Raw genomic sequence first — 12,189 nt, forward strand, 5'->3', positions numbered from 1 at the left:
ATACAAGAAAGAAATTCAGAAATTCACTGTACTCCTTGATTACTTTATTTCTAATATTTTTTATTCAAATTTTTCACAAAGAGAAATACAGTTGCAGTATCTGACATCGTAGTTACACGGAGGAGAAAAAAAAAACTAGATGTACATGTGCATAACTTTGAAGGTAATTTAAAGAGTAATTGGATCACAACCTACAGATATCTATCATTTGTTTTACTCTATATGGGGGTCAGAGTGGCAAGCAACTGGGCCCCTGATAACTATCCCTCGATTCCGGCTTCAGTGCTTTAGTTAGTGCAAAAGTAATGATGATGGAATAAGCACGGGCACATGTATTGTTAAGAACACTCAGATAGAGAAGGGAAAGGAGAAAAGTAGCTATAGTAGAATGAGATGAAGAAATAGGAAATAGAAGGTAAAGAGAGATAAAGGGATGCACTCCAGCTCCGGGGGAACGCCCTCCAGCACCAGATTAGCCCATTACACAGTTACGAGGTCCCTAATCCATGGGTCCCACACTCTGTTGAACCAAGCCATTCTATCGACTAGTATTGCCGATAGGCGTTCATTCACCATTATCCAGGACAATTTTGTTTTAAGTAGGTTAAAGGGTATTGTTGGTGACCTCCACGATTTGGCTATGGAGATCCTCACTGCCACAAATATGAAAGCTCTAAGTTTCCTCGTTGGCTTTGATGCCCCCTCCACAGGGCGTCCCAGCAGCGCATGCAGAGGCGACTTACAAAGGTTCACTCGGGTCAGAGAATATATAAAATTGTACATGCGTATCCAGAACCGTCGCACCTTCGGGCAAGACCACCATATATGATACATGGTGCCGTCTGCATTACAGCCTCTAAAGCACCGCGGGGATGTCCCCGGAACGAAGCGGCCACTCGAGCTGGAACCATATACCACCTCATCAGCACCTTATAATTTGCTTCAATCAAAGAAGTGTTAATAAAAGATTTAGATGCACATTGTACTATTTTGTTCCACTCTTCTATTTCCAAGGTGTCGTGCATATCCCTTTCCAATTTCTCCATATAAGGCAGCTTCTGAGAGGTTGAGAATAAAATGCAGTAGATCCTAGAAATATGACCCGTGAGTTTGCCGTATGTCTTACAGGCAGTTTCCATTGGGGTACATGTAGTGAGATCAGATGTGCGACTCAGTGTAGTCAAAAAGTGCGCTATCTGAGTATAACGGTAGAATTCTGACCTCCGGAGCTGATGCCTATCTTGTAGGGACATTCGCGACAAAGCCCCTCGGTGGTCACAGAGGTCAGCTATACGCAGCAAACCTTTGTTGGTCCACCATGAGAAATCTTGAGGGCTTAGACCCGGGGTGAACATGGGATTATTGAGCAATGGGGCTAGTGAAGTATGCCGGGATCTGAAGGTGTGGGTAGAAGCTAGCCTGTCCCATAAATTTAAAGAGAAGGACAAAGTCGGGCACATTACTTTTGGTCTATCTTTTGCTTTCATCCACATTAAGTGGCTAATCTCTTTTCCTGGGAATTGGGAGGATTCCAACAGCATCCAGCACGGTCTGGCTTGGCGCGTGTGAAATCGAATCAGTTGTGAGATTTGTGCCGCCTGGTAGTATTTAACCACTTGCTTACTGGGTACTTAAACCCGCCTCCTGCCCAGACCAATTTTCAGCTTTCAGCGCTGATGCACTTTGAATGACAATTGCGCGGCCATACAACACCATACCCAAATGAAATTTTTATAATTTTTTTCCCACAAATAGAGCTTTCTTTTGGTGGTATTTAATTACAGTTGGGAGTTTTATTTTGCAAAATAATAAAAAAAAAATCATGTTTAACAGTTTGTTATAAAATTTTGCAAACAGGTAATTTTTCTCCTGCATTGAAATGCGCTGATGAGGCGGCACTGGTGGGCACTGATAGGCGGCACTGGTGGGCACTGATAGGCGGCACTGGTGGGCACTGATAGGCTGCACTGGTGGGCACTGATAGGCACAGTTAAGGCTACACTAATAGGCATAGATAAGGTGGCACCGATAGGCACAGATAAGGCAGTACTGATGGGCACAGATAAGACGGCACTGATGGGCAAAGATGGGCACTGATAGGTGGCACGGATGGGTGGCACTAAGGGGCACTGATAGGTACCACTGATAGATGGGACTGATGGGCACTGATAGGTGGCACTGATAGGTGGCACTGCTGGGCACTGATGGGTGGCACTGATGGGCACTGGTAGATGACACTGAAGGGCACGGATATGTGGCACTGAGGTGCAGCAATGTTGTTGAGGCAGATTGTGGGCACTGATAGGTGGCACTGTGGGCACTGATAGGTGGCACTGTGGGTACTGATGTATGGCACTGTGGGCACTGATGTATGGCACTGCTGGGTGGCACTATGGGCACTGATGGGTGGCACTTTTTTAATTATCTGGGGGTTACTGGCAGGGGGCAGGTGGGCACTGATACGCTGGCCGTGATCGGGACTGATGTCCCGATCATGGCCGCCGGTAATCGGCTTGTCTTTTCTCTCCTCGCGCTGTCAGCGCGAGGAGGAAAAATAGCCGATTACCGGCTCTGTTTTGTCATATGATCAGCTGTCATTGGCTGACAGCTGATCACGTGGTAAGGGGTCAGGATCGACCCCTTGCTCAGATCTGTGATCAGGCGAGTCTCATTGACTCGCCGATCACAGAGCACGCCGCGCGTGCCCCTCAGGGGGCGCGCAGGCCGCTCGTGCATGGGATGACGTCAATAGACGTAGTCCCGGCAAAGCAGGTCCGCGCTGTAGTCGTCATTCGGCTATAGCGCGGATCTCAAGAGGTTAAACAAATCCGGCATACCTAGGCCACCCCTTGCTTTAGGTGTGTACATTGTTTGTCTGTTCACCCTGGGTCTTCCGTGCTCCCATATATAATCCAACAATTTTGCCTGGAACCTCTGGAGCTCTCGTCTATCTATAGAAATCGGAAGGGTCCTGAATAGGTAAAGCACTTTTGTTAGAACTATCATCTTAATTGAGCACAACCTGCCAAACCACGACGGGGGACTATTCGACGATCGTTTAGGATCCGCCGATAATTTTTTAAATAGTGGAGAAAAATTGTGTTTATACAACGAGGTGAGAGTAGGGGTCAGTGTAATTCCCAAGTATGGTAAGTAGGGATGAGCCGAACCCCCCCCCCCCCCCCCGGTTTGGTTCGACCAGAAGTTTCGCACGGACCGAAAATTTGTACGAACTTTAGAACCCCATTGAAGTCTATGGGACTCGAACGTTCAAAATAAAAAGTGCTAATTTTAATGGCTAATATGCAAGATACTGTCCTAAAAAGGGTTTGGGGACCTGGCTCCTGCCCCAGGGGACATGGGTCAATGCCTAAAATGTTTTTAAAAATGGCCGTTTTGGCGGGAGCACTGATTTTAATGACGATTAAAGTGAAAAAAAAGTGAAATATTCCTTTAAATATCGTGCCTGGGGGTGTCTATAGTATGCCTGTGAAGTGCCACGTGTTTCCCGTGTTTAGAACAGTCCCTGCACAAAATGACATTTAACAGAAAAAAAGTCATTTCAAACTGCTTGCGTTTTTAATGTAATATCTGGTTCCGGCAATATGGATGAAAATCATTGAGAAAAATGGCATGGGTAGCCCCCCCTGCCCATTACCAGCCCCTTTGGGTCTTGTACAGATATTAAGGGGAACCCCGTACCCAAATTAAAAAAAGGAAATGCATGTGGCCCCCAGGCCCTATATACTCAGAACAGTAGTGTACAGGCGGTGCAAACAAGACAGGGACTGTGTAGATTTGTTGTGCTAAGTAGAATCTGTTTGTAATTTTGAACTGGTACATTTTTAAAGTGTAGCTCCAGTCAAAAAATCTATTTTTAAGAATTTTGGAAAACATAGGGAAAGGGTTATCACCCCTGTATAATTTGTTTTGTCGTCCGTCTTTTTTCATCTCACTTCCTGTTGTCTCCTTCTGTTTGCAAGTAGGAGACGTTTGTAAGTTGGATGTTTGAAAGTAGGGGCCTGCCCTATATGCTCTGCAGAAATGGCGGAACAAGGTGTTGGTGTTGCCACAACATTGTAAGCCCTCGAAGTGACTCTTGGTGGGCGCTGGAGCGCCCTGCTGTGAACGATTATATCAAGAATTGTAATTACATGCCATTGTTGAACAGTGGTAGAAAAATTTACCTTTGGTGGTTGTGGTGCTGGTGCCACAACACTATAAGTCCTCACAGTTACTCTGGGTGGGCACAGGAACAGGCCCTGCTGTGAAATATTATATCAAGAATTGTAATTACATGCCCCTGTTAAACAGGGGCTGAAAAATTGAGCCTTAGGCACTGGTGCTGGTGCCACGACACTGCAACCTCTTCCATATACTCTAGTTGTAGTGCAGGAATGAGCCCTGCTGCAAAGCATTGCATCAGAAATTGTAACTAAACGCCCCTGTTAAACAGGGGCTGAAAAATTGGGCCTTAGGCACTGGTGCTGGTGCCACAACACTGCAACCTCTCCCATATACTCTAGTTGTAGTGCAGGAATGAGACCTGCTGCAAAGCATCACATCAAAAATTGTAATTAAACGCCCCTGTTAAACAGGGGCTGAAAAATTGGGCTGCTGGCACTGGTGCAGGTGCCACGACACTGCAATCTCTCCCATATACTCTAGTTGTGGTGCAGGAATGAGCCCTGCTGCAAGGCATTGCATCAAAAATTGTAATTAAACACCCCTGGTAAACAGGGGCTGAAAAATTGGGCCTTAGGCACTGGTGCTGGTGCCACGACACTGCAACCTCTCCCATATACTCTAGTTGTGGTGCAGGAATGAGCCCTGCTGCAAAGCATTGCATCAAAATTGTAATTAAACGCCCCTGTTAAACAGGGGCTGAAAAATTGGGCCTTAGGCACTGGTGCTGGTGCCACGACACTGCAACCTCTCCCATATACTCTAGTTGTGGTGCAGGATTGAGCCCTACTGCAAAGCATTGCACCAAAATTTGTAATTAAACGCCCCTGTTAAACAGGGGCTGTAAAATTGGGCGTCAGGCACTGGTGCCACGACACTGCAACCTCTCTCATATACTCTAGTTGTAGTGCAGGAATGAGCCCTGCCACAAAGCATTGCATCAAAAATTGTAATTAAACACCACTGTTAAACAGGGGCTGAAAAATTGGGCTGGTGGCATCACCCAGAACCAAAAATGTTCTTCCAACATATCAGCGGAGAAGGAAGAGGATAGACAATCAACATAACAGGACAGTCACTCATCATCAGCATCAGCATAGGCAGTCTTGAAGGGATGTGATATTTCAAAAAAAAATTATTCGGTTACATCAGCTTCAGGTGCTTGGTAGCTGTGGGTGATCCAAGACTGATTCATCTTGATGAAGGTCAGTCGATCAACTGAGTCGGTGGACAGGTGCACCCTGTGATTGGTAACAAAGCCACCAGCAGCACTGAAGGCGCGTTCCCGAAAGAACGCTGGATGCAGGACAGGCCAGTAGCTCAATTGCATACTGTGCAAGCTCTGGCCAGTGATCCATCCTCAAGACCCAGTAAGCCAGAGGATTTTCCGTGGGAAAGGTGTCCAAGTCTGACCTTGCCCCTAGGTATTCCTGCACCATGTAAATCAGACGCTGGCGATGGTTGCTGGAACCAATCATACCTTGGGACTGCGGACTAAAAAATTGTCTGAACGCATCGGTCAGGCGGTCATCTTCTCCACCGCTCCTTCTGACCGATTCCTCAGCAACACGTTGTCCAGGACCAGGAGTTTGTAACCTCCCAGTCTCTGGGAACGTGTTGCACAGACCTTTCTGCAAGGCCTCCTGGAGATGTCTCATCCTCTGCTCCCTCTGCGACGGCAAGATAAGGTCGGCAACCTTACCCTTGTACCATGGATCAAGGAGAGTGGCCAGCCAGTAATAGTCCCTCTCCTTGATCCGAAGAATATGAGGGTCCTTCCGCAGGCTTTGTAGGATCAGGGAGGCCATGCAGCGTAGGTTAGCTGAGGCATTCGGTCCGGAGTCCTCTGGGTCACTAAGGATAACATGATCTGCAGCTACCTCCTTCCAGCCACGTACAAGTCCACGGGTTTCTTGGGACTGTAAATCATCCCTACAAGACTGCTGCTGCTGCTGATGCTGAGTGCCAGCCTCCACCTCCATGCTGACACAATCATCCTCCTCCTCCTCCTCCTCCTCCTCCTCTTCCTGTGTGATGGGTGGGACAGCAGGAACTGTCTGGATAAAGGGGGCCTTGAGAGGCTAGGAAGTCCTCCTCTTCCTGTCTCTGTTCTGCCTCAAATGCCCTGTCCATTATTCCATGCAGCGTATGCTCCAACAGGTGGACAAGAGGTACAGTGCACCATAATATACTTTGTATATCTGAAAGAAAGTATATTATACGTGTACAAGCCTATATACTGTACACCTATAAAAGGACCTTTGTGGACCTAGTAGCAAGTGATTTGCAGACTGTCCCTGCTCAAACTGTCCCTCAGTCCCTAAACTGATAAAAGACAGCTGCAGAATCTGGCAGCACTCAGCAGCACAGCAGTCAGCAGTGCACCATAATATACTTTATATATCTGAAAGAAAGTATATTATACGTGTACAACCCTATATACTGTACACCTATACCAGTCCTTAAAAGGACCTTTTTGGACCTAATAGAAATAGCTAGTGATTAAACTGACTGTGCCTGCTCCACACAGCGTCCTGTCCCTACACTGACAAAAGACAGCTGCAGAATTGGTCAGCAGTGCACTCAGCAATCAGCAGCACAGCCGTCAGCAGCAGTGCACCAGAACCCTATATACTGTACACCTATACCAGTCCTTAAAAGGACCTTTGTGGACCTAATAGTAATAGCTAGTGATTAAATTGACTGTCCCTGCTCCACACAGTGTCCTGTCCCTACACTGACAAAAGACAGCTGCAGAATCGGTCAGCAGTGCACTCAGCAATCACCAGCACAGCAGTCAGCAGCAGTGCACCAGAACCCTATATACTGTACACCTATACCAGTCCTTAAAAGGACTTTTGTGGACCTAATAGCTAGCGATTTGTGTCACTACAGTCTGTCCCTGCTCCACACAGCAACCTCTCCCTACACTGACAAAAGACAGAATGTAAAATGGCCGCCAGATCAGTTCTATTTATAAGGTAGGGGGAATGTCCAATTGTCCATGTGCTGAAATGTCTCAATTGGCTGTCCTGTATCCCATGATGGATGTGACATGGGTCAAAATTCTTCACAATGTAAACAAATATGGCCACCACGAACAACGCCAGAAGACCGCCGATTTGGCGAATGAGCAAAATTCGCCGCAAACCGACCGCCGGGCGAATCGCAAGCCCATCTCTACCACCAAGCTCCTCATTCACTCCTTCGTTATCTCTCACCTTGACTATTGCAACTCGCTTCTCATTGGCCTGCCTCTCCATAGGATATCCCCTCTTCAGTCTATCATGAATGCTGCTGCCAGACTTATCCACCTTACCAACTGCTCAGTGTCTGCCAACCCTCTCCTCCAATCCCTGCACTGGCTCCCAATCACCCAGCAAATTAAATTCAAAATACTAACCACAACATACAAAGCCATTTACAACTCTGCCTTGAGCTACATCACCAAACTTGTCTCCAAATATCACCCAAATCATCCTTTCCGCTCTTCTCAAGACCTCCTACTCTCTCGTCTCCTCCTCCCGTGCTCCACTCCAGGATTTCTCCAGAGCCTCTCCCATCCTCTGGAACTCACTACCTCCACTGGTCCGGCTATCCCCGACTCTTGCTACCTTCAGGCGATCCCTGAGAACTCATCTCTTCAGGGAAGCCTATCACATCTCCAACTAATCTCCTACCACTTCCATCAGCTCATTCCCCACAGTTACAACCTTTTTACCACCTGCCCCGCCCTATTAGATTGTAAGCTCTTCTGAGCAGGACGCTCTTAATCCTCTTATATTTTATTGTATTAGAACTGTATTGTCTCTCTTTTATACTGTAAAGTGCTGCGTAAACTGTTGGCGCTATATAAATCCTGTATTATAATAATAATAATAATAATTAGTGTTGTAGAATCAGTGATAGGATACTTTGCGTGATGATGATGATGATGATGATGATGTGGCAGCATCCCCTTCCAGTGTAATAGGTCTACATAAGAATTAGTCCATAACAACTTTGCAATAGTTAACACATCTTGTTTTATGATAGACAGAGGGAAAAGGTGTGTTGCATTGGCCGGGAATCGAACCCGGGCCTCCCGCGTGGCAGGCGAGAATTCTACCACTGAACCACCAATGCATTCATGTTTATGAGATATGCATACATACTCTGTATACATATAAAATGAAATGCTATATGAAAGGGTCAGAAAGTAGTTTGTGTTGAAGCTGAAGATGTTAATAAAGGCAGTTGGTAGAGATTTCATTGAATACAGTTTTCTCTCTGCCATCAAAAGTGACCAAAGTGTTGAAGATGTAAGTTGAGTTACTGTCACCTCCCCATTCACCACTGGATGGTCTGCAACATCACCTAAAATAAACTAGAAGCAACTGCAACTTAGGATATAATACATACGCTGTACGTTATGGGGTTTGCAATTATAAAAATAAATGGCAGCCAATGAACCCTAGTGTGCTTTAAACACTTGAGCTCCGCAAGGTTTATCCCCTTCGTGACTTCAGTCCAATGCAGAAGGTTTCTCAACCAAGTTGAGATATACTTTGAGATGCTGCCCCAGGTGTTTCCCACGGACAGAAGCAAAATAGGTTTCGTGATATCTTTGCTTTCTGAGAGAGCCTTGGCCTGGGCAAACCCACTATGGGAGACGCAAAAACCCGTTGTCTTGAGTTACTCTGAGCTTGTGGCTTCTTGTAAAAGGGTTGTCAGATTCTCACATACCCGACTGATGAGCCAGAGGAAGACCTCCCTTACGTATCTGACTTGCGGACCCTGGTAGAGCAGAAAGGAGGCACAGGGGTGCAGAGTGGTATGACAGCCTGGCGGGTAAGTTGCTGGAAGGAGGTCTCTGGGGTCCCAGATGCTGTAGAGGAGACCACCAACAGGAAGGAAGATCCGAGCATCAGACAGACTGGAAGCTGGAGCACCCAATATCCACAACCAGAAGATCAAACAGTCAGTACACAGTTCAGAGGGTTGTGGATTCCAGTGGAAGCAGGCAGGCTGGTTCAGACACAGGCAGGTGATGCTGGAGCAGAAGCTAGGCAGACAGGTCAAGTCATAGGTCAGGTCAACCACAGGCGGGCAGTGAGGTATCAAAAGAGCAGGCAGGTTCAGAGTCAAAGGCAAGCCGAGGTCAGATGCAGGCGGAGAGCAGGGAGAGTCCAAAGGTCAAGCCGGGTCATTCAGGAGATCAAAACACAAATGTAGATAAACAGGAGCAGGGGTCACAGTGAGCTGCAGATCAGACAGCACCGATCCTATATACATCCCCTGTTTAAGTAGGCCGTTTGGGACTTAGCGGTGCACTGACGCATGCGCACCGACGCACACACAGGCACGTGCACCGGCGTGCACAGACACGCACCAGGATGTCCAATGTTGTGTTTTCCACTGGGACTTTCCTGACAAGGGTATTTGATGTTTCCGCACGCTCCTCTTCTGCTGCCAAGTGCCTCATGTCCATCAAACAGAGTACGAGAACTGCCGATTGCGCCATTCAATTCCGTACCTTGGCAGCAGAGGTTGCTTGGAACAATGAGGCCTGTGGCTGCTTTTTCTCATGGTCTCTCGGATAACACCAAGGATGAGATAGCAGCCTGAGATATAGCCAGGGGTCAGGGGTCAGTAGTAAGTGACACAGGGTGCAGAGGTCAGTGGTGACTACTTACTACTGACCCCCAAACCCTGCGTCACTTTCTATTGACCCCTGGTCTCTGCATCACGTACTACTGAGCCCTGAACCCCCCCAGTCACGTACTACTGAACCCTGAACTCTGCATCACTTACGACTGAACCCTGCGTCACTTACTGCTGACTCCTGAACCCTTCGTCACTTACTACAGACCCCTGAGTCACTTACTACTGACCCCCGAACCCCGCGTCACTTACTACTGAGCTGTGAGTCACTTACTACTGACCCCTGTGTCACTTACTACTGACCCCTGAACCCTGCTTCACTTACTACTGACCCCTGAGTCACTTACTACTGAACCTTTTGTCACTTATTATTGACCTATGAACCATGTGTAACTTACTACCGGCCCCTGCATCACTTATTACTGACCCCTGAACCCTGTGTCACTGTCAGGACTGGGCTCAGCCCTTCCTTCTCAAAGCCCCTGAACCTTGTGTCACTTACTACTGACCCCAGAATTCTGCATCACTTACTACTGAACCCTGCGTCACTTACTACTGAACCTTTTGTCACTTATTATTGACCTATGAACTCAGCTGTCTGCTAATTGCCAGCTCCTTTCTCTCCACAGTGACTCACCTGTTGATGATATTCTGCTGGTCAGTCCTGCCTACTTAAGCCAATCAACCCAAACGATCTCTGCCTTGTGCTTTTCCTGGACGGGTAGAACAAGATTTAAAAAAGTGACCTGCACAATCTCTCCCTCCTCATCTGCAGAGAGACACGTGAAGCCCGAGTGCATGGGTTCATCTTCACAGACCGACTCTGTACCAGGAGGCATGGGAGGTGAGGGAGGCATGGCTGGGACTGCAAAGTTCAGAGACAAATGTACAGGAGGCTTGCACAAGCGCTCCTTAAAAGGAACTCTTCCATGAGTCTGGAGTCAATGAGGATGGCAAACGAGATCCAGCTCTCCAGCTCAGTGGGTATATCTCGGGCTGCTATCTCATCCTTGATGGTATCCGAGAGACCATGAGAAAAAGCAGCCATGAGGGCCTCATTGTTCCAAGCAACCTCTGCTGCCAAGGTACAGAATTGAATGGCGTAATCGGCAGTTCTTGTAACTGCCGTGGGCAGTTATCAAGTGACCAAGGGAGGAGGTGTAGATAGAGATGAGAAGGGGTCCAAGAACAGAGCCTTGGGGGACTCCCACAGAAAGAGGCAATGGAGAGGAGGAGACAGAGTAGTAGGTGACACTGAAGGAGCGGTGCTAAATTATGTATGACAATGGTGAGGCTGCATTCATGGCATATGTGAGAGGCTGCATTCATGGCAAAGGTGAAGCTGCATTCATGGCAATGGCGAGGCTGCAGAAGATGGTCACTGATTAGAACACTGCGTCACTTACTACTGACCCCTGAATCCTGTGTCACTTACTACTGACCCCTGAACCCCTCAGCGACTTACTATTGACCCCTGAACCCTGTGTCACTTACTACCGACCCCTGAACCCTGCATCACTTACTACTGACCCCTGAACCCCTGAGTCACTTACTACTGACCCCTGTAACCCACATCACTTACTACTGACCCCTGAAACCTGCATCAGTTACTATTGACCCCTGAGTCACTTACTACTAACCCCTGTACCCTGCATCACTTACTACTGACCCCTGAACCCTAGGCAGGACTGACCCCTGAACCCTTCAGTATGTGACCCTTCCTCACTTACTACAGACCCTTGAACTCTTCATCACTTACTACTGACCCCTGAACCCCGGTTCACTTACTACTGGCCCCTAAGTCCCTTACTACTGACCTTTGAACACCTGAGTCACTCACTACTGACTTCCGAACCCTGCATCACTTACCACTGACCCCTGAACCCCTCATCACTTACTACTGAACCCTGCATCACTTACTACTGACCCCTGTACTCTGCATCACTTACTACTGACCTGCTTGTCAGTCCTGCCTACTTAAGCCAATCAACCCAGTTGATCTCTGCCTTCGCCTTGGTCACATCTCTAGAGACGCTTGCCTGTGTTCCTGTTGCACACCTGCTTGGCTGACAGTAGGCGAAGGCCATGAATTCAGAAGATGCAATCAATGCACTTGTTGATAATATTTTTTTCCAGATTGGATGAGCAGGATCACCGCATGGATCAGTTTGCCATGGCGTTAAAAATGCTCCTGAGTCTCACGGCTCACCTGGAGTGTCATGCATCTGCAGCGTAATCATCTTGTTGCTTAAACGTTTAGTTATTAAGATGTGCAGGATTTGAGGGGCTGTTCAAATGAGTGCATTTAATAGCCTTTTTGTAGATTTTTTTTATGCAAATGTTTTGAATCCTAACATGAAT

General features: G+C 47.4%; 1 non-coding gene across 1 annotated transcript; it reads right to left on the minus strand.

Moving 5' to 3' along the window:
• Positions 1 to 8,239: 8,239 nt before the first annotated feature.
• TRNAG-GCC (transfer RNA glycine (anticodon GCC)) lies at positions 8,240 to 8,310 on the minus strand. The gene has a single exon. It is a non-coding gene; the product is annotated as a tRNA-Gly (tRNA).
• Between the last annotated feature and the right edge of the window lie 3,879 nt (positions 8,311 to 12,189).

The sequence above is a fragment of the Lithobates pipiens genome, unplaced genomic scaffold (assembly GCF_037356315.1).
Source record: "Lithobates pipiens isolate NorthernLeopardFrog02 unplaced genomic scaffold, aLitPip1_a1.2 Scaffold_8, whole genome shotgun sequence".
In the NCBI taxonomy this organism is placed as follows: domain Eukaryota; kingdom Metazoa; phylum Chordata; class Amphibia; order Anura; family Ranidae; genus Lithobates; species Lithobates pipiens.